This window comes from Oncorhynchus masou, chromosome 13 (assembly GCF_036934945.1).
Source record: "Oncorhynchus masou masou isolate Uvic2021 chromosome 13, UVic_Omas_1.1, whole genome shotgun sequence".
Taxonomy (NCBI): Eukaryota; Metazoa; Chordata; class Actinopteri; order Salmoniformes; family Salmonidae; genus Oncorhynchus; species Oncorhynchus masou.
In genome coordinates, this window is record NC_088224.1 from 21,147,690 (window position 1) to 21,172,249 (window position 24,560).

At 42.2% G+C, this 24,560-nt stretch overlaps 1 pseudogene; it reads right to left on the reverse strand.

Moving 5' to 3' along the window:
* Positions 1 to 1,097: 1,097 nt before the first annotated feature.
* On the reverse strand, positions 1,098 to 5,655 carry LOC135553285 (guanine nucleotide exchange factor subunit RIC1-like; annotated as a pseudogene).
* Positions 5,656 to 24,560: the final 18,905 nt, after the last annotated feature.

Here is a 24,560-nt window from a genome sequence, read left to right on the forward strand (position 1 = left end):
GAAAGATGCAGCATTTATTTTTGCACTTTAACGAACAGAAGTTCGTTTTTAATATGGGTAGCAATGAATCAAAAAGTGAGTTACAGACAAAGCCTAAAGTTTCTGAGAGAAGGAATATTCTCTCTAGCCATGTAATCAATGATTGAACTTTTTGGGGCAGAGAAAAAACTGCAAACTCTATGGCTCTCAAGGACTAGGGATCTGTGATACTGGATAATTCCTTATGTGATATATAATGCATTGTCATACTACGCACACACACACATGCATCCTCTCTCACACACAAGCACAACATAGTGATTGCGAGAGGGCAGAACAGACATGACTTTGAAGTTGAGAGAGGGAGGAACAGACATGACATAGTGGTTGAGAGAGGGAGAGATGGGAGAGTTAGAAGGAGAGGTCATCTCAGGTCACAATCACCACTTGAGGGATGGAGAGAGAGAAAGAGAGGGTGAGAGAGAGAGAGAGAGAGAGAGAGAGAGAGAGAGAGAGAGAGAGAGAGGGAGGCTCAGAACTTTAATCTGGGTGAAAACAAATACATCCCATTGTATTCTAAACTGTCTCACTAAAGGAAACAATTCCACATAATCAACAGTATTATACTCCTTTACCTGGCTCATCTAGTCACATTGTCATTCTGACAGAATTGTGAAAAACATGTGCATTGTCTACATAGTGTGTGATGTTTAATTATACTTGTGTGTGTTTGCGTACATGAGTGTGTGAGTGTGCGTGTCATGCCTATCAATGTGTATGCATGTAGTGTTTGTAAGTTGTGCCCGGCTTCATAGTGCAATAGGTACTACGCCCTCTTTTAATGGCTTGGCTGATTCCTCAAATCACAAAATCACAGGCACCCACTCACACACCGCAATGAAATGATACATACACAAACACAGACAGACAAACTAACACATGGGACCCTATTTGTCATGCACAGCATGGTTCCAAAACGTCAACAAAAGTAGAAAAGTGGGGAGTGGAATGTCGTCCCAGTGTTGTGGGGTATAAATGTTACTCACAAGTCCACATGGAGACAGAAGACACGGAGCTGTATAATGCTCCCTCAATGATAAGCATTTATAAGCACTGCATCACAGCCACTTCCCTGCTCTCCACTGAGCAAGAGACATAAGAGCTTCTGCATTCCTCACACTGGGAAATCAAAATGTATTTTCTATAATAATAAGTCATATTTAGACCAAATGAGTCATGGAGAGAGGCAGAACGTGTGGCATTCTATCTAGGCTTTTCTGTAGAGGAAGTATTTCAATAAAAATGAGTTACATAGAAAGATGCAGCATTTTTCTGCACTATAAGCAGGAGAAGTTTGTTTTTATTATGGGTAGCAATGAATCAAAAAGTGGGTTACAGCCAAAAGTTTGTTAGAGAAGAAACATTCTCTCTAGCCATGCAATCACTGATTGAACTTTTTTTGGGCAGAGAACAAACTGCAAACTCTATGGACCTCAAGGATTGGGAATCTGTGATATTGGATAATTCCTTGTGTGATATATAATGCATTGTCAGACTAAGCACACACACATGCACTCTCCCTCTCACTCTCTCTCTCTCTCTCTCTCTCTCTCTCTCTCTCTCTCACACACACACACACATGCACGCACGCACACACACACACGCGCACAAACACACTTCAAGGCCTAGCTGATTCAATTGGCTCATCAGCGAAATGGGGACCTCTGCTATCTCCATCAATTCAATTTCCATCCTGCTTTGAGCCTAGCCTTGACTATTAAACCTAGTTAAATTGCTGAAAGGGCCTTTGTTAGGAAATTGATTTCACTGATGCCCAAGGAGGCTGCGTTCAATGACATACATATCTACTTCCACAAATCCAAAAACTGTTGAATTTAGCTTCAGAAAGATATGATCTTGAACCCTGGAACGAGGAAATTAATTTAGTCTAGTAAGTGAATGGAAGTCTCGTAAGTGAAAGGACCACAAAGTAATTCAGTTCATATTGAGTTCAATATTGAGTTTCTCCTTTTGACTTGTAGATACCCTGTAATTACTTCGGTAACCAGAATGTAATTGTCCAGATGGTCATGGTAATTGCAGATATTAAACATGCAAGGATAATTGCAATGTAATAAAGACAACTGTAGAAACTTAGTTTGATTCTGGTGTAGTAATAACAGCATGGAGTTGATATTGTATGCAATGTCATTTTTTTTATAACTGAGCTACAGAAATGTAACCATTATAATGCATTCTAGGACAGTCAAACTACATTTGTTTTTATTGAGTTGAGTAGGATTTGCTGTGATTATTCATAATTATTTGCAAAATCAGAAATTCAGATATTTTACGCAAGAAGCATTACCAGAATATTGAGGTCTTGAAGTAATAGTTAGAAAAATCCAGTATATTGATATGCACACATTATTTAACCCGATATCGACTTGTTTTAACATTGCCTTGTTGTTTTTATCTGTATGGATTATGTATTTGTGATGTTTTCAGTGTATTTTGAAAAAATTAACTGAGTGCCAAAGTCTTTGAACACTCATCAACTGAACCACTTGAGAAATACTAGGCTTTGTCATGGTTGACTGGTTTAATATTTGATCAAGGATGTACACATGCACACACAGTAGGACAACAACACACACATAACTGCACAGCCACACACACACACACACACACACACACACACACACACACACACACACACACACACACACACACACACACACACACACACACACACAATACACATATAATAATATCAAAAGTCTCGACATGCACATAGACATACTTAGAACATAACACAAGTCAATTGCAACCCAGAATAGTTACATGAAAACAAAGTCACACAAAGCGTTATTTTCCCTGTAATTGTGACGGTTCTGTAACCACAGATTCTGGGAGAAGGGACGCAAGTACAGGGTGAGGATTTAATAATAAATAGACATGAAACTAAACAACGAAATCTGGACATGAGAAACAAAACAGCATCAATGCAGACACGGGAATGAAACTGAGGAAGTGACAGATATAAGGGTGGCAATCAATGACGTGATGGATTCTAGATGAGTCTGATGAAGAGCTGGTGCGCGTAACTATGGTGACAGGTATGCGTAATGATGAGTAGCCTGGCGGCCTTGAGCGCCAGAGAGAGGGAGTGGGAGACAACGTGACAGTAATAGGAGAAGCTAAATTAACAGGAGCAGCAGGAGGTGTGTTGATAGGGTGAATGATAGGATGGATGATAGGATAGATGATAGGATGGATGATTGGATAGATGATAGGATGGATGATAGGATAGATGATAGGATGGATGATTGGATAGATGATAGGGTAGATGATATGATGGATGATAGGGTGGATGATAGGCTGGATGATATAATAGATGATAGGGTGGATGATAGGATAGATGACAGGATAGATGATAGAGTGGATGATAGGGTGGATGATAGGGTGGATGATAGGATATATGATATGATGGATGATAGGATAGATGATATGATGGATGATAGGCTGGATGATATAATAGATGATAGGGTGGATGATAGGAAAGATGACAGGATAGATAATAGAGTGGATGATAGGGTGGATGACAGGATATATGATATGATGGATGATAGGATAGACGATAGGGTGGATGATAGGATAGATGACAGGATAGATGATAGAGTGGATGATAGGGTGGATGATAGCGTGGATGATAGGATATGTGATATGATGGATGATAGGGTGGATGATAGGCTGAATGATAGGATATATGATAGGGTGGATGATAAGGTGCATGATAGGATAGATGATAGGATATATGATATGATGGATGATAGGGTGGATGATAGGATAGATGATAGGATATATGATATGATGGATGATAGGGTGGATGATAGGCTAAATGATAGAATAGATGATAGGGTGGATGATAGGGTAGATGACAGGATAGATGATAGGGTGGAATATAGGATGGATGATGATCAGTTTCTCTTCTGCATTTATTTTCACAGCTTCACCTTCAGACGAACAATGCTGCTGATCTGTTGTTTTCGATTCATCAAATTTCTGCTTTTTCACATCATATGTCTTTGTCCATTTGTCTGTTGTTCTTTGCGCGTCTGCTCCAATTGTTAATGAGGCTCACCATAGTCTGTAACAGAGTGACAGACTCATACATGCAAGTATTAATAAACAGACGCAGAAATAGACACAGAAACAGACAGGGAAACAGACAGAGAAACAGACAGAGAAACAGACACAGAAACAGACAGGGAAACAGACAGAGAAACAGACAGAGAAACAGACACAGAAACAGACAGGGAAACAGACAGAGAAACAGACACAGCCAGTAGAGTTTATGCCATATGTTGTGCATGCGTCACTATGCAGCCTAACAAACCAAAGTGAATAAATGTGTCTGCTTAGAGCAAATGTATAGACACCTAAGGTCAGTGAGGGAGCTGTGGAGAGAAAGGAAGAGAGGACAAGAGGAGTGGGTAAATGGGCATATCAATCGCAAGGACAATCCTCTCCATGGCTGTCAACTCAGGTTTAGGAATTTCCTTGAGAGAGAAAAGAGAGGAGGAGAGAAAGGCAGACAGAGAGATAGAGAAAAAAACAGAGAGAGAAAATGGGAGAGAGAGAGAGATACTGGCAGGTAATTTAAGGTCTTGAGTAAACCCTCCTATTATTTCTCTTCTCTGGTTTCTCTTCTGTTCTTCATCGCTGCTTGCATATCAAACCCACTCAAGGGAATCCTGTCTGAATTGAATCCCTTGTTAGGACTCAAGAGCCTGTGTGTGTGTGTGAGTGTGTGTGTGTGTGTGTGTGTGTGTGTGTGTGTGTGTGTGTGTGTGTGTGTGTGTGTGTGTGTGTGTGTGTGTGTGCATGCGTGCATGTGTGTGTGTGTTGTTGTGTGTGTGTGAGAGAGTGTATTGTGTGTGTGTGTGTGTGTGTGTGTGTGTGTGTGTGTGTGTGCGCGTGTGTGTGAGAGTGTATTGTGTGTGTATTGTGTGTGTTATGTGAGTGTTGCCGATGGCTCCTTTAGACCCCTATTACACTCAGCATGTGGCAAGCTGTCAAGTTTATTTTTCTCTTTTGGGTGCAACCTACCTCCTGTGCTCCCTCTCTGTCTCTCTCCCTGTCCCTCCGCCTCTTCTCCCCTCACCTGAAAGCTAGCTACTTGGCAGCCCAAAATATCCACAGCAAAAGAGCCCCCCGTAAGAATGCAGTCTCACGCCCACACAAAGATGAAGCAATTCAGGACTATCACTCTTTGTTGTACTCAGCTTACATTACACACATACAAAGGTATTTGTGAGTAGAAATCAAACTGGATGGTCTTAGAGGATAAATGGGAGGGATTGAGGGTATGGGATTAAAAGCAAACAAAAGGTAACTAATGTAAATGATACTGTGTCCCTAAAATATGTATATGCTGGAAGTAGAAGCCTAAGTGTGTCACAGATCCCTCTGGAACTTTCACTATGCACACCTGGTCCCTATTCCCAGTGATTAGTAATTGTATAAGTATGCCCTTGGTTCACCAGTGTCCTTCTGATTATTGTTACAATGTCCGTTGGTCGTGTGAGTACCTGCGCTGTGAGTTTTGGGCGGGCTGTTGTGCCATTGTGGATTGCGCAGATGATTATGGGTCTCGTCCCGTGTGATAATCATTGTGCGCTCGTTTTATTTTTTCGAGGGACTCCTCGCTATTTTGTTTGGGTTTCAACCCTGTGTGTCGTATACGTGTTTGCTTGGTCTTTGTCCCCGTGCCCTCACGGCACTTCGTAATTTGCCGACGTGACAAGGTGTTGTTGTCCATTAGTTTACTTTTTAAGATATACAGTGGGGAGAACAAGTATTTGAAACAAAAATCCAGAAAATCACATTGTATTATTTTTAAGTAATTAATTTGCATTTTATTGCATGACATAAGTATTTGATACATCAGAAAAGCAGAACTTAAAATTTGGTACATAATCCTTTGTTTGCAATTACAGAGATCATACTGTCACGGTTTTCTGTAGGTGAAAGAGAGTCGGACCAAAATGCAGCGTGTCTATTATGATCCATGTTTAATAAAACTGAAGTAAACATGAATCAATAAGAAAAAACAATAAACAATACACGAAAACTGAAACAGCCAAATACTGGTGCAAACTAACACACGACAGACATAAGGACAAAAGGACAATCACCCACATTACATTTTTACATTACATTTAAGTAATTTAGCAGACGCTCTTACAAATTGGTGAATTCACCTTCTGACATCCAGTGGAACAGCCACTTTACAATAGTGCATCTAAATCATTTAAGGGGGGGGTGAGAAGGATTACTTATCCTATCCTAGGTATTCCTTGAAGAGGTGGGGTTTCAGGTGTCTCCGGAAGGTGGTGATTGACTCCGCTGTCCTGGCGTCGTGAGGGAGTTTGTTCCACCATTGGGGGGCCAGAGCAGCGAACAGTTTTGACTGGGCTGAGCGGGAACTGTACTTCCTCAGTGGTAGGGAGGCGAGCAGGCCAGAGGTGGATGAACGCAGTGCCCTTGTTTGGGTGTAGGGTCTGATCAGAGCCTGGAGGTACTGCGGTGCCGTTCCCCTCACAGCTCCGTAGGCAAGCACCATGGTCTTGTAGCGGATGCGAGCTTCAACTGGAAGCCAGTGGAGAGAGCGGAGGAGCGGGGTGACGTGAGAGAACTTGGGAAGGTTGAACACCAGACGGGCTGCGGCGTTCTGGATGAGTTGTAGGGGTTTAATGGCACAGGCAGGGAGCCCAGCCAACAGCGAGTTGCAGTAATCCAGACAGGAGATGACAAGTGCCTGGATTAGGACCTGCGCCGCTTCCTGTGTGAGGAAGTGTCGTACTCTGCGGATGTTGTAGAGCATGAACGGGCCACCGCCATGATGTTAGTTGAGAACGACAGGGTGTTGTCCAGGATCACGCCAAGGTTCTTAGCGCTCTGGGAGGAGGACACAATGGAGTTGTCAACCGTGACGGCGAGATCATGGAACGGGCTTTCCTTCCCCACCAAACCCAACACCAAACAGGCTACCTAAATATGGTTCCCAATCAGAGACAATGACTAACACCTGCCTCTGATTGAAAACCATATCAGGCCAAACACAGAAACAGACAAACAACATAGAATGCCCACTCAGATCACACCATGACCAAACAAAACATAGAAACATTAAAAAAGCAAACTATGTTCAGGGTGTTTTCTACTTTTCCTGTAGTTCTTGACCAGGTACGCACACACTGCAGCAGGGATTTTGGCCCAGTTCTCCATACAGACCGTCTCCAGATCCTTCTGGTTTTGGGGCTGTCGCTGGCAATATCGGAACATATATATGGGGGATTGGAAATGATGCAGAAAATGACTTGATAGAAGCTACAATCTATCTGCAATATTAATGCTGATCTACCCCCCCCCCCCCCCCAAAAAAAGGCATTTGTGAGTAGTCCATCCCCTTCTGTGTCTTATTGTGCAAAGTGCTGTGTATTGTTTGGCTCCACAGGGAACCTTCTATTCAGTGCTCTGGTTTATTCAGGCTGCTGAAGTTTAGGCAGGCTGCCGGGTTGGTTCAGGGGAATAACACACTCCGATGAGTCTCATATGAAAGACTGCTTGACTGGGTATTGTCTCTGTGGGGCGTGTGCGTGTGTGTGTGTGTGTGGGGGGGGGTGAACCTTTAGCATGGCAATTTCAAGCCTTTGTTGTTATTGGTTGGGGCCTAATAGTGATGTTATGTGCCGCAGCTTGTTTCTTGGAACAACATGAATAAACAGAATAAAATCCAATGATGTAATTCCTAGCTGCTAATTAAGCTTAATGATCTTATCAATGCTGTTTTGTCTGAGATTATTATTATTATTATATTGCTGTCATGACGTTGCCCTCTTTGGGTCTAGCTAGCCCCATCCCCCTCTCCCTGCCTCCCTCTGCCTCCTTCAACTAGGCTGCTCTGGTCAGAGAGAGGTTGTAAATTCCTGAGGAGAAAACCCCGCCACATGGCCACACACTCATTGAGAACAAAGGAATTTCTTCCACCTCACAGAACTTGAGGTACGAACCAATTTCATGTTCCGGAGAAGGTATAACAGATCGGTGAAGAATCCAGCTACGAACTGGTCCATTTGTTACAACTTGGTGAAGCTCATGGGAGACGGTGTGGCCACATTACCATAACGCTGTTTATATAATAGCCTCAGATATGAGGCTGACATCTAATTGTTGTATAAGATGCATGAGTGAGTATGATACTGTTTGTAAAATTGTGTAATATGATTTTGGACTGTTTAATGAAGGAAAATCCAATTCCCTTTTGATTTGAACTAAATCAGAGGACCGCCCCTGAGCCCAGTTATGGTCAGGCATCCTGGGACAGCACTTTTCTGCAATTCCGAATAAAACCCAACTTTGAGAAATTATCACCAGACCATGTTTTTCTCCATTAGGAGAGGACGAAGGTTGCAGACCATTGCTGAATCTTTTAACCATACCAGGTGGTTAAACTCTTAGACCATGCAAAGAACGACAACCGCCGAAACATCCATTCTATCAGGAATGTCACTGTGAACAATCCACTCTAACCACAACAGAGAGAGAGAGGGAGAGAGACGGACAATTCCACCAAATAAACTTTTCACCAGTGATCAAGACGACACACTGAGCATAAATATATATATATATATATGCACGTTGCAATTGTTCCCGAATGAGTGAGCGTTCATGTGCAAAGGATTAGCATTTCAATTGTTATAATTATCACTCCCCCTTTTGTCCACCAAGCCGCGATTCTGGTTTAGCCCACATTCCCTTATCATTTCTTGTAACCATATTGACTTTGTTAGTTTGTTTATGCATTTCTGTGAATTACTTAGTTAGTAATAAATAAATGATTTAATTAAGACAATTGATGTATGGATGACTCATAGTGAAGACTGGGTTTGTGCAGATAACCAACAATTTACAACTTTTGGAATGACAGGTAAAGTAAATAATTAATTAATCAGAAAACTATTGATCAGATATGAAAATATCTGAAAGGTTATATTAGGAAATTATAAGCTTTGTCACGACTTCTTCTGAAGTCGTTGCCTCTCCTTGTTCGGGCGGTGCTCGGCGGTCGACGTCACCGGTCTTCTAGCCATCATTGATCCATTTTTCATTTTCCATTGGTTTTGTCTTGTCTTCCTACACACCTGGTTTCAATCCCATTCATTACCTGTTGTGTTTGAACCCTCTGTTTCCCCTCATGTCTTTGTCAGAGATTGTTTTTATGTCAGTGCTGTTTTATTTGGTTGTATAGGTGCGCGGCGGGTCCTCGTACCCATATTTATGTCTGTACGTATTAGTGTTTGGAGCATGTTAAGTGGACTTATATTAAAAGACTCCATTTCCACTCCGTTTGACTCTCCTGCGCCTGACTTCCCTGCCACCTATACACACGACTCTGACAACCTTGTAATCTGAATATTTTTCTTGGTGCCCCGACTTCCTAGTTAATTACAGTTACATGATTAATCAGTTTGATCGCGTAATACTAATTACAGAGAATCTTTGATAAAACTAAGTCTTCAATTTAATGATAGTAAAGACACGACATTGCATTGCAAGTCTTAGAAAACATAATAATACTGAAATAGTTAAAGTTATTCACTTGCTGTGGATAAAAATAAATGTTCAACCTCATAAATAAGTTTCAATCAATCATCATTAGCGTAACACTTAAATCAGACTCCTTCAATTAAATCCCATCAATGGGTCCTGTCAAAAACATAATGTTGAGGCTATTAATGATCATCCATCAACAATATATATGATTAAAGTGTGTTTTAACTATAAATCACCTCTGATTTAATATTTCTAAGACCATGACTGTGTCCTAAATAGTACCTTTTTCCATATGTAGTGTACTACTGTAGACCTAGTCCCTGTAGGCCCTGGTGAAAAGTAGTCTACTACATAGGGGGTAGGGTGCTATTTAGGATGTGGTAAGTATACATAATAGTACTCACAGGCAATGCACTGATGATGTGCCCAGGTACGCATTCTAAAATATTTTTATGTTTGAATATTTAAATAAATCCAACAGCTGGTCTTTATAGCTCCACCTGTGTCCTACGTTTACTCAAACTAAAAAAGTTTAAGCAACACTTTTTTATTAGCATTTGTGAAATAACTTAATGTGACTTGTTGCAGCAATGGAAAACTTGCTGATGTCATGTGGGTGAATAAAGAGGGTATACCATGTTTTTGTATGAATTAGAACGTGTCACACTTGTTCTTTGACTCGCCCCTTTTCCTTCATGAATGTGATACTGTTTCATAGTTAGGTTGCACTGTGATTATCTGAATAGGTGCACCTGCCGCTCATGGTGGTTCTTTGAGAAAGAGGAGCGAAACATTCAGGAGACGCTCCAGACCCACCGGCCACCACCAGTTAGCTACCAAGCCAACAGAACCAGCACAGATGAGAAGTAGACAAATAGAGACAGATGGAAAGAAGGGGACGGAAAGAAGCAGAAGGAAGAAGCAGATGGAAAGAAGCTGTCGGAAGAAGCAGATGGAAAGAAGCTGTCGGAAGAAGCAGATGGAAAGAAGCAGATGAGTGCCAAAGTGTCCTCCAAAAGGAGCAACACCACACTCACAGGAAGTTCGAAAGCTTCAGTCGGCATCCGGGCAACTGGTGAGCTTGTCCCAAATGTTACTGTGTGTGGTGGAAGAGTGGAGGCCAACGTGAAGTGAAGATTTTTACTGTATTGCTGTAGCGTTGGTGGTAGAATTTTGTGTGTGTTTTGATAGTGATTGAGCACTGTGAGAGAGAGTGGGATTTAATTTGTTTTGAAATCTTTCTTTCTTAAAATATTTGGCACCTTTTTGATTTGAGTTGGTTTAGTCCTTGAGCCGGTTGAATTGCTGTTATTCATTGATTCAGACATCATACTGTCACTGGTTCTCTCTGTCTTGCAGTTCTTATATGGATGTTAGGGTGGCCTTGACACGACTACTAGAACTACTAGAACCGTTCCTTGAGTGCACTACAACTGAACATCTGCTCTACAGGCCTACGTTACAGTGGGAGCGTTAAAAAGGACTTGACCGGTATAGTATTTTCAATATTGTTGTATTTCATTATTCATTTTTTTTCCCCTTTCAACGAGTTATTTTGACTATTTGCCTGCTTTAAAAAAAATACTTTGTATGTCATTAATCTCCTAAAGTTACTCCAGTCTCAGACTCCTCTCTGACTGAACGTTTTTTAATGCTGTTCATCAGATGTGCTTACCATTAGCTTACCTACTAGAAGCTTGACAAGGGACAAATGATACAAAAAGAGGAAGGAGAAGTGGGCATGGAAAAAAGAGGAGGGAGCACCCACACAAGCTGATCAAACACACAACTACACACACGTCTTGGAGTGGCACTTGACATTCCCGCTGCTTAGAGACCTGGATTTATCTGAGCCAAAGTCTTTGTTTACCCTGGTGAAGAGCTGTTTTAAACACCACCACTTGACCTTACACTCCCACTCTGCTCTGTCACCACAGGCTAAATGTCAAGCCCATATTAACTTCTGACACAGGACGGATATACAGGTCCTCAGAAAGCTTGAATACTGGACATACACATGCACCATCGCGCACAAACAAGAATGCATACACACACACACACACACACTCACACACACACGGTTAGGCATGTACATGTATACAGACAGTACAGAAGTACAACGTATACATATACAGACTTGTACATGCATGCTTTCAAAGACTCTCCTTTCTTCACTTCTCGATTAGCATTGTGTGGATATCAGTTTCTCCCGTTACCTTCCTTTGCTACCATAATGCAACTCTCTCTCTCAAACACACACACACCATCTCTTTACCTTCCTTTGCTACCATAATGCATCTCTCTCTCACACACACACACCCCCCCATCTCTTTACCTTCCTTTGCTATCATAATGCAACTCTCTCTCACAAACACACAACATCTCTTCACCTTCCTTTGCTATCATAATGCATCTCTCTCTCACACACCCCCCCCATCTCTGTACCTTCCTTTGCTATCATAATGCATCTCTTTCTCACACACACACCCCCCCATCACTTTACCTTCCTTTGCTATCCTAATGCATCTCTTTCTCACACACACACCCCCCCATCACTTTACCTTCCTTTGCTATCATAATGCATCTTTCTCTCTCACACACCCCATCTCTTTACCTTCCTTTGCTACCATAATGCATCTCTCTCTCACACACCCCATCCCTTTACCTTCCTTTGCTACCATAATGCATCTCCCTCACACACCCCATCTCTTTACCTTCCTTTGCTACCATAATGCGTCTCCCTCACACACCCCATCTCTTTACCTTCCTTTGCTATCATAATGCATCTCCTCTCTCTCTCTCACACACCCCATCTCTTTACCTTCCTTTGCTAGCATAATGCATCTCCCTCTCTCTCCCTCTCTCTCACACACCCCATCTCTTTACCTTCCTTTGCTATCATAATGCATCTCCCTCTCTCTCTCACACCCCATCTCTTTACCTTCCTTTGCTATCGTAGTGCAACACTCCTTCTCTCTACACACCCCATCTCTTTGCAGTCCTTTGCTGTCTTAGTGCACCTCTCTCAGACACACATTCATGCACACTCACACACCTGGTCTCACCTGTCATGGACCAGCCACCTGTCATATGGTTATGCCCAGGGAACCAACGAACCAACGCGCACACACACACAGACATACACACACACACCATCCCTCACACATGGCACCTCATATATCACCAGCCTGACTGCCATGATAGAGGAGGATGGTGGGGAGGAGGAGAGGCATGTAAGGAAAGGATAGGGTGATAGAGAATAGAGGATTGCTGAAGCATACTAACCCAATTTTATTAGCAGTTGATAAATAGAGGACTGGAAGGTAAATCACTGGTGGGGAAGTAAATGAAATGAGGGGAGAAAGACATGTAGGGGAAGGAAGGAGAGAGGGAGGGCAGGGGAGGAGGTATGGGAGTTTTTAAACAACCTTAGCTGATTCAAACAATGTCAGTCTGGTTGTATGGGGATAAAAATAAAACCCCGCTCCAACTGCAATAAAAACAGTCCTAACTCATACCAGTTTAGGTACTGACCTATTTAGGTGCCTTAGACATACAGTGCCTTGTTCATGTGTTGCTTATTATTATATTATTTGTGTGAGTGAACAGGAGTGTGACTTCAGTAAATTCGCTGTTGAATAAGTCAAATTCGTATTTTTCTCTGGATCTGTGTCTGTTAATTTCTCCCTCTCTTTCTCTAGACTAGACTGTATCTCTCTCTCACAATCTTTTCCCCCATCCCTATATTTGGTGCTTGTGGTAACATAATGTGTCCCACAGTGTGTCTCTATGTAGTTGTGTCACACCCTGACCATAGTTTGCTTAGTATGTTTATATGTTTTGTTTGGTCAGGGTGTGATCTATGTTGTGTGTCTAGTTTGTCTGTTTCTGTGTTTGGCCCGATATGGTTCTCAATCAGAGGCAGGTATTAGTCATTGTCTCTGATTGGGAACCATATTTAGGTAGCCTGTTTGGTGTTGGGTTTTGTGGGTGATTGTCCTTTTGTCCTTAGGTCAGTCATGTGTTAGTTTGCACCAGTATTAGGCTGTTTCGGTTTTCGTTACGTTTATTGTATTAATTTGTGTTTCTTCAGTTTTATTAAACATGGATCGCAATAGACGCCACATTTTGGTCCGACTCTCTTTCACCTACAGAAAACCGTGACAAGTTGTTGGGGTCCGTCGGTTCTTAATGTCCAGGAACATTGTGTTGAAAAGCTACAAAACATCCACATGTGTACAGATTGCTTTTAGTCGTTCTTCAAACAAAAACACAGATCTGTTTAAATGTCATGTTCCCTAAAATCATTGTCTTCACGCTTAGTACTAATCAGAAAATACAAACTGGGTGGTTCGAGCCCTGGATGCTGATTGGCTGACATCCATGATATATCAGACCGTATACCACGGGTAAAACAAAATATTTATTTTTACTGCTCTAATTATGTTGGTAACCAGTTTATAATAGCAATACGGCACCTCGGGTTTGTGGTATATGGCCAATATACCACGGCTAAGGACTTTCTCCAGGCACTCCGTATTGTGTCATGATTAAGAACATCCCTTAGCAGTGGTATGTTGGCCATATACCACACCCCCTCGTGCCTTATTGCCTTAATATATCACATGATGAAGTGACTTGGGAAAGTTTGTCATCTTGCACTATTGCAATTAGAACCCCAACAAGCATCTCTCAGCACTTTCTCAATTTGTTCTCTTCTTATCAAAGTTGCCTGCCTGCCAACCTCTTTCAGACAGTGTATTGTTCAGTTAAATTTGCATCAAAATAATGACCCCGTAAAGTCTGAGCTGCTGCTTCCAAAGCTTCTACTAATTACAGCTTGGTGGGTACAGTGCTGTATCCCAGACAACAATTTCACACACACATGCACTTGCGGATAGAGTGACACGCAAACGAACAAGCGCATACGCACAAATGCGCTCTCTCTCTCACACACACACACTTCACTGTATTGTAAAGCACCAACATATCCCTCGCCTCCAGTTGTTTGTGTCTGTGCACTGACAATTTTGCAGCTTGTACTCACACAGGCTCTCCATTCCACGAGTGTGACATCACTTGGTAGATCTATATATGGAAGTCTTAATCATTTTATTTACTTACTGGTAATGGTAGATCTATGTGTGGAAGTCTTTGTCATGGTAGATCTATTTAATGAAGTCTTTAATGGTAGATCTATATGTGGATGTTTTTATAATGGGTAATGGTTTATCTATATTTGGAAGTCTTTATAATGAGTAATATGAGATGCTCGACAAGCAGGTGTCCATATCCTTTTGGCCTTATTGTGTGTTAGTAACCATTTTATAAACGCAATAAAGCACTCAAACCCCTGAATTACCATGAATAAGTCAAAGCTAAAGGCTGTTTCCTGGCACTCAGTTTTGGGCCTAAAAACAGCCCTTAGCCATGTGTTATTCACAATAATCCACGGGTCCTCATCCCTAATTGTTTAAATGTTTCATTGATCTTTAGTCTCAAACCTGGTAAAATAAATACAAATTCGGATACAATTATTCCTGGTCCATCTGACTAATTGTCTTGTTACCACTTAAAAGAACTCAACTCCAGCCACTTCAATAATGGGAATTGATGGGAAAGGATGTAAAATATATCACTAGCCACTTTAAACAATGCTACCTAATATAATGTTTACATACCCTACATTATTCATCTCATATGTATACGTATATACTGTACTCTATCATCTACTGCATCCTTATGTAATACATGTATCACTAGCCACTAACTATGCCACTTTGTTTACATACTCATCTCATATGTATATACTGTACTCGATACCATCTACTGTATCTTGCCTATGCTGCTCTGTACCATCACTCATTCATATCTTTATGTACATATTCTTTATCCCCTTACACTGTGCATAAGTTTTGGAATTTTGGAATTGTTAGTTAGATTACTTGTTGGTTATTACTGCATTGTCGGAACTGGAAGCACAAGCATTTCGCTACACTCGCATTAACATCTGCTAACCATGTGTTTGTGACAAATACAATTTGATTTGAATGTTTCCAGCCACAGAAGTCTTATTTAGCAACCTAGAATGAATTATCTGCAACCAACCAAATGGTTCTGACCCACAATTTGCAAAAATAATAGTCTTGCGAGTCTATTTAAATCATTTTGAACTCTTCATTGTTTCTGGCTTTAGAATGTGTCCCCAGACTGCTCCGTTAATCTTACTCTGCTCTTGTTTGTTTCCAAATACACATTTCTGCTTTGTAATTTGACTAATCATCCTGAAACAATCTTTGTTGTCCAATCCCGTAGGAGGGTCTGACCCTAGTCGCTGCTGTTGACTTGGCCTGTTTCCCAAATGAAACACCTCTCCACTCATCCCACGCTTTCCTCTTCTCCATCCCTCTTTTCATTCTTCCCTCGATCGATGCACACCATCCCTAACACTCTTCCTCTGTCCCTCCTTCCCTCGATCGATGCACACCATCCCTAACACTCTTCCTCTGTCCCTCCTTCCCTCGATTGATGCACACCATCCCTAACACGCTTCCTCTGTCCCTCCTTCCCTCGATCGATGCACACCATCCCTAACACTCTTCCTCTGTCCCTCCTTCCCTCGATCGATGCACACCATCCCTAACACTCTTCCTCTGTCCTTCCATTTCCCCTCTCCTCTCATCCACCCCAAACCTCCATCCACCACCGCATTACCCTTGCAAATAATCACATTATCACAAAGACACCCGGTAGTAAACAGAGCGTGTATGCCTCCAATGAGTCAACACAAACAATGGCATTCTTATTATTTTAATGAAGATCTGTCACCACTGTGAAAGCCGCAGAAGCAGCGTACGTGTCATTTGTTAAACTCTCTGTAATTTGGCCCCAGCAGTGCCACAGGGGCCAGAGATGGCATAATTGAGCAATAAATAAATGAATAAAGAATGAATAAAAAAGTATTATATGGTGAATAAACAAAAAGCTTTTTAAGAGACTTGATTAGTCAAGCTCGTGTGATTAGAGGGGAATTGTAGGGTACAGTGATTAAAAGTGTTACTCCGGCAACTACTGATTTCTTCCTTCCTTTTTTCCCCTTTATCTTTCTATCTTTCCTCTGTAGAAATGTTCACTGGTTGTGAGGGTGGGTAGTGCCACTGTATTAATCACTACGTAGACAAACAGAGGCTAATGAGCAGGATTGGTTAGGTTCATTTCTAAATGTAGTCTGTTACTAGTTACATTACAATTGATTTCAATTTTAGACAGGTAACTTTTAGTTACGCATACTCAGTACATGAACCTGATTACCTTCCCCTTAAGTGGCGCAGGTTAGTAGATTTTAGGAGTTTAAACCTATCCCTAACCTTAACCAAACTGCTAACCCTAATACCTCACCATAACCTTAAATTAAGACACAAAAACATGTTTTTATGGACAAGCATCAATCATCATGTCACTAGAATAAGACCCACTATATTTATTGTGAAGGAGGATCAAACTCATCACCTTGCACTTTCATCACCCTGTGATGTTCATCGTAATCTATTTCATCTGTAGCCTAATAAATGACATGCTTTAGTAGTGGGAGGACCACACATCATGTCATCGCTTGACAGCAACTTTACTTCGACAGGGTGGTTATTATATCAATATATGCACATACTGTATCGTGTTTCCACTGACATTTCTCACATTATTAACTTTACGGATACAAAACTATCTCACCTTGTCTTGCATATTTTGTTTTGTTGACATTTTCAAAGTTTACAGACAAATTCTGTTTCCATCAGGCCGGTAGTGAAATCTTTAATCAAAAATGTATTTTACTCACATTAAAAGGTTAGATGGAAACCTGGTTAATAAGAGAACTGAAATTTGTAAAATAATTTTTTGCAACAATCCTTCACTAATATAAAAATGATTCTAGAATCTAGTTTTTCAAAAGTATGTGTAATCCGATTACAATGTTTTTGCTAGCACCATAACGGGTTACATCTACAGTGTTTTGGTAATCCGCTCCCCCCCGACGTAGCTAATAAGTATTACGTTACAGCAAAGGTATCGGTAATTCAAGCAGAGGTATTATCATTCTCTTAGTGTTTGTATGTGGCTCCTGAAATCAAATTTTATTAGTCACATGCACCAAATACAACAGGAATATCTGACTTGAGCCTTGAGCCCATAACCAACAATGCAGTTAAAAAAAAAAGAAATACAGATAAGAATAAGAAAGGCAGCAGTAAAATAACAATAGAGATGATATACAGGGGGGTACCGGTACAGAGTCAGTGTGCGGGGGGAACCGGTTAGTTGAGGTAATATGTACGTATAGGTAGAGTTATTCAAGTGACTATGCATAGATGATAACAGAGTAGAAGCGGTGTAAAGAAGGGGGAAGGGGAAATGCAAATAGTCTGGGTATCCATTTGATTAGGTGTTCAGGAGTCTAATGGCTTGGGGGTAGAAGCTGTTCAGAAGCCTCTTGGACCTAGACTTGGCTCTCCGGTACCGCTTGCCGTGCGGTAGCAGAAAGAACAGTCCATGACTAGGGTGGCTTGAATCTTTGACAATTTTTAGGGCCTTCCTCTGACACTGCCTGGTGTAGAGGTCCGGGATGGCAGGAAGCTTGTCCCCAGTGATGTACTGGGCCGTTTGCACTACCCTCTGTAGTGCCTTGCAGTCAGAGGTCGAGCAGTTGCCATACAAGGCAGTGATGCAACCAGTCAGGATGCTCTCGATCGTGCAGCTGTAGAATATTTTGAGGATCTGAGGACCCATGCCAAATCTTCAATCTCCTGAGGGGAAATAGGTTTTGTCATTCCCTCTTCAGGACTGTCTTGGTGTGCTTGGAACATGATAGTTTGTTGGTGATGTGGACAGCAAGGAACTTGAAGCTCTCAACCTGCTCCACTGCAGCCCCGTCGATGAGAAAGGGGGCATGCTCGGTCCTCTTTTTCCTGTAGTCCACAATCATTTCCTTTTTTCTTGGTCAACTGTTATCTAATGTTATACATGGAATATGTAAAGAACTGTGGGGGTGGCAGGGTTTGTGTGCGGGCAGGCAGGCGTGCATGTCCGTGTGTTGATGTTTATTTTTTTATTTTTTTACCTTTATTTTACTAGGCAAGTCAGTTAAGAACAAATTCTTATTTTCAATGACGGCCTAGGAACAGTGGGTTAACTGCCTGTTCAGGGGCAGAACGACAGATTTGTACCTTGTCAGCTTGGGGATTCGAACTTGCAATCTTTCGGTTACCAGTCCAACGCTCTAACCATTTCCATTTACATTTAAGTCATTTGGCAGACGCTCTTATCCAGAGCGACTTACAAATTAGGCTACCCTGAGCGACTTACAAACCACTAGGCTAACCTGCCGCACCATGTACAGAGAGAGGGCAGGTCTCGCGGACCTATGTCGCACCTGCTTCCATGGTGCTTCCCTTCAGTAGCTGGACAGGTCAGCGCTCATAACCACATAGAAAAAGAGTGAGAAGAGAGATAAACAAGACAAGTGACACTGAAACCACATGAACGAATGACAACAGTCCTGCCACAGCACATCTAATGCCTGATCTTTTATGCATCACCCTGGGGGAATCTGGGCTTGTTTTCATCACGTCTGAGGCATTTCTAGGTCAGTGAAATGTGTTTCACACGTAATTGCCTAGGAGGAAGGCAGGTCTGGGCTTCACACACTGAATGATACACCCTATGATGGCTTCCAGGGTATTGTCTATTTCAAGTCTTCTCTTATTAATCAAGACAGGTGTCTGTCATCATGACATGCAGAACTTTGGGCTGGACACTCACCTGTCTCGATTAACGAGAGAAGACTTAAAATAGACAAGATGGCAGAGTACACTTTTTTGGATTACTTCATGGAGCAAAACAAGTATCTTAATAACTGAGCATTTTCTAAATTCAAACGGACACCCGGCAACTGGACACAGACATTTTAGGAGACTCCTGTTTCCACAAATCGAGGATGAAGACAGCATCGCCAAGGTTGGTCAAAAATTCCGTGCTACACTTAAAAACAATACCAACTGCCAAGGCTCAGGCTAAGACCCAGATGCAGACACAGGAGGTGGATAGTACAGTTCTCAGAGTTTATTATAGAAGAAGCGGCAGGGAGAAGTTAAGGCAAGCAAATAGTTGTAATCTAAATCGTGCAGGTATTGGACGGCAGGCAGGGTCAGGACAGGCAGAAAGGTCAGAACTGGGAACTGGGAAGACTAAAATTAGCGCACAGGCAATACGCTTGTCGGACTTGACTGGGGACAAGACAACCTGACAAATAGAAAAGACAGGTATGAATACACAGGGGATAATGGGTCGGGGATCGAAGACACCTGGTGGGGGGTTCGAGACAAGCACAAATACTGGTGAAACAGATCAGAATGTGACACCTATCCTCTAACTCCCAGTAATGGATACCAACACTCTGGTGAAATGGCATTATCTGGTGTAACAATCCGTGGCTACAGTTATCTGTACTTTACTACACCTGACACACACAGATACACTGAACTGTATTAATCTGTTCATACTGTATTTCTTGGTTACGTTACCACATATTCTTGTTGAATACCCAGTTCTTTTTGAGTTAGCATTAAGTATTGTACACTCCCGTGTATTTTAGATTTTGACAAATAAACACTACTTGGAAATATCTTAACGTATATCATCTGTTTGATACTACATAGCCCTGTACGGCTTATAGAAATATCTTCTGTGAATCCATCAACTACATTGCAATAAAATGTATTTATAATACCCTGTTTACATCAGCTGATGTCACAAAGTGCTGCACAGAAACCCAGCCTAAAACCCCAAACCGCAAACAATGCAGATGTAGAAGCACAGTGGCTAGGAAAAACTCCCTAGAAAGGCCAGAACCAAGGAAGAAACATAGAGATGAACAAGGCTTGTCCTCTTCTGGCTGTGCCGGGTGGAGATTATAACAGAACATGTCCAAGATGTTCAAACGTTCATTGATGACCAGCAGGGTCAGATAATAATAATCACAGTGGTTGTGGAGGGTGCAACAGGTCAGCACCTCAGGAGTAAATGACAGTTGGATTTTCATAGCCAATTATTCAGAGTTAGAGACAGCAGGTGCGGTCGAGAGAGAGTCCAAAACAGCAGGTCCGGGACAAGGTAGCATGTCCAGTGAACAGGTCAGGGTTCCTTAGCCGCAGGCAGAACAGTTGAAACTGGAGCAGCAGCATGATCAGGTGGACTGGGGACAGCAATGAGTCATCAGGCCAGGTAGTCCTGAGGCATGGTCCTAGGGCCCAGGTCCTCCGATAAAAGAGAAAGAGAGAAAAAAAGAGAGAATTAGAGGGAGCATACTTAAATTCACACAGGACACCGGAAAAGACATGAAAAATATTCCAGATTTAACAGACTGACCCTAGCCCCCCGACACATAAACTATTGCAGCATAAATACTGGTGGAGGAGAAAAGAGGGGTCGGGAGACACTGTGGTCCTGTCCAACGATACCCCCGGACAGGGCCAAACTGGCGGGATATAACTCCACCAACTTTTCCAAGGCACAGCCCCAGCACCACTTGTGGGATATTTTCAACTAACAACCTACTACCCTGAGACAAGGCCAAGTAAAGCCCATGAAGACCTCCCCCACGGCACGAACCCAAGGGGGATGCCAACCCGGACAGGAAGATCACATCAGTGACTCAACCCACTCAAGTGATGCACCCTCGTTCACAATCCATAAAGGCAGAACTTTTGAAGATTGATAGAAGGTATCCATATTTATTTGATGGTGATTCTACATGGTCTTATTCTGAGCCACACTGGCTGTGTTTAGACAGGCAGCCCAATTCTGATATTTTTTTACACTAATTGGGCTTTTGACCAATCACATCAGATCATATTCAGAACTGATAGAGTTGATCAAAATATAAATTAGTGAAACAAAATGTCAGAGTTGGACTGCCTGTGTAAACGCAGCCATAGTCCTTTATCCGGCTTCGGGACACTGGCAATGGTGTTTTGGAATGGTGGGCTGTGGAAGCTAAGACTCTTCGTGCTTGTGGGGCATGGTCTTGGACTATCTGCTGTGTACGGCCAACTGGATAAGACTCTGCCGGAAGTGTTGTAGAGCTCGTAGACCTTAACCACCAATTGTTTGGGCCACTTGCAGAAGATTTACTGGTACTGCACATCTCCTGGAAAGACATGGTTGTGGTATTATTACAAGTATTAATCGGAAGCATATTTAAGTTGCTGTGAATGACACACAGTTTCACTGCATTGCATTTAGAGGTCTCATTGTGTTCAATTGAAAAGCATGTATAATGTTCTCGGTCAAGTTCACCCAGGGTGATTTAATATCAGAAACGTTTGTCATAACTTTTTTGAAATTCTTTCATGGAACTGTCATATAAAAACGAGAGAGAGATAGGATAGGACATCTCCATGGTCTAAATGTCAATAATTACTATATAACATGTTATATAACATGCCAGTCCTTTCATTTCATAGTCCCTTACACGTTATTAAAAGGATGTGACGAGAGAGGCAAATTGGAGTTGGAGGGCAGTAATGGTCTGCAGTGGGCACAGTCTATTTAGAATCTATTTAGAAGTTGTTGTTTTTTGCCTGTCCCTATAGAAGAACCTATTGAAGAACCGTTTTTTGTTCCATGTAAAATCATTTTACTTTCAGGTAGAACCCTACTGGGTTCTACATGGAACCCAAAAGAGTTCTATTTGGAACCAAAAATGTTTTTTTTTACCTTTAACCAAAAGCAGTTCTCCTGTGGGGACAGCCGATGAACCCTGTTTTTCTAAGAGTGTAGACCTTAGCAGCAGACACAGGGACACAAAGCCGACTAGCAGCAGGTCTCATTCAGCCGAGATGCTCTCCAAGTGATTTCCCGTCAGATATCATATCCACTGTCGAGGGGTCGGGAGATGGGAGGGAGGAAGTGTGTGGGGAAAGTGTACACTCTGTGTGTGTGTGTGTGTCTTTGTGTGGAGATACGTGAGGGTTACAAAGATGATGAATAAATTGGAACGAAAGACAGAGAGAGAGAGAGACAGAAAGAGACAGAGTGAGAAAGATGAAGAAGGAGCGGTTGGCGGTAGTGGAGGGATGGAGGTCTCAGGTGCACAACAGGAAATGAACATAAAAAAACCAACAAAAAAAACAGAAACAGATTGATAGGAATACTTGTCATATGAGCCTGCTGGTGTGCCTGACGGGAAATTAATAATGTATTTCTGTAAATTTGCCATGTTATTCTGACTGGGGATGAGATGCGGGCTACTGCTCTCTCTCTCTGCTGAGACTGGACCAGAGCAGAGCAGAGCAGTGAGGAATACTGATTAACCAACCTGAGATGGGGATGTAGACACACAGACATACAGGCACGCAGACATGCATGTACGTACGCACCCAGCACGCGGACACACAGGCACACAGGATGGCACATATACACAAACAGGAATTTGGAAATGCAAGTATGCATACAGGCAAATATACACATTCTGTACATACACAAGGACACAGACGCACATCACCTACAAGATTGTGTATGTTTGTGTGTTTACATGTCTTATTTTTCCTGTCTGCCAAAGTGTAGATGTGTGTGTGTGTTCTCGGGAATACACACCGCCACAGGGTGTGTGCAGCAGTGAGGAATTGTGTGTCCTATAAAATAAGCGTTTATATTAGTGTATTATTAGCCTGCTGTTCATAGACAACCTAACTAAGGCATCTTGCTACTGGACCGGATCAATACCGCATTGATTTGCTAAGCATTACATATTTCCATGGGCTTGGAGACATGTTCAGACTTTATTACATAACAGGTAGATAACAGGCAGTTAAAAAGGGATCTAGGAAAGCAAATGATTTAATTCACCTCCATTAACACCATTACCCAGCTAATGAGATGGATTGCTAAGAACTGTCATTGCAGACCAATTTGAGGTGGATATTATCTGTGTATTAACAGTTTAGTCAATTTGCAGGGAAGGTGTTAATGGTTAGTGTACCTCAGCTGTGAAGGGATTTTGCTGAACAGCACACATGCAACACACACATGCAAAACACACACGCACATGTAACAGATGTGAAATGGCTAGCTAGTTAGCGGTGGTGCGCGCTACTAGCATTTCAATCGGTGACGTCACTTGCTCTGAGACCTTGAAGTAGTGGTTCCCCTTGCTCTGCAAGGGCCGCGGCTTTTGTGGAGCGATGGGTAACGATGCTTCGTGGGTGACTATTGTTGATGTGTGCAGAGCGTCCCTGGTTCGCGCCCAGGTCGGGGCAAGGGGACGGACGTAAAGTCTATACTGTTACACACATACACACACACACCTTCCTATTATGAACTTGCAGATATTATCAATTATTTGTGTGTGTGTGTGTGTGTGTGTGTGTGTGTGTGTGAGCACTCTAAAGCCACGACGTTCAGATCAATTTCATGGCTGGCTTCCTCTTGACGCTGGAGGTTTCTCACATATATCAGTCCCAATAGTGTAATCGCCACTCACCATGCTACCACGTCTGTACTCAATGTGTTTCCATATATCCACCACTAGACACACACACATCCACTAAAAACACACACGCGCACGCACGCACGCACGTACGTACGCACACACACCACATATTATGTTCCTCGTATGCAGTGAGCCTCACTGAGCTGATCCACAGATGATTGGACAGTATATACTGCATATTGGGCCGGTGTGTTTTGAATTTCATTGAGAGAAGAGCCACTGTTCTGAAGGGATCTGGGTAAATATATTTTGGTCTCAGCAAAGGCATCCTGAAGATGATGCACAGAGGGCTGCAGTGGTAATGACAGAGATATAGAGGGAGGGAAAGGGGGAAGGAGAGGGGAAGGACGGAGCCATAGAGACAGACAAAGACAGACAAAGACAGACAAAGACAGACATGGGGAGAGGGTGAGAGAGA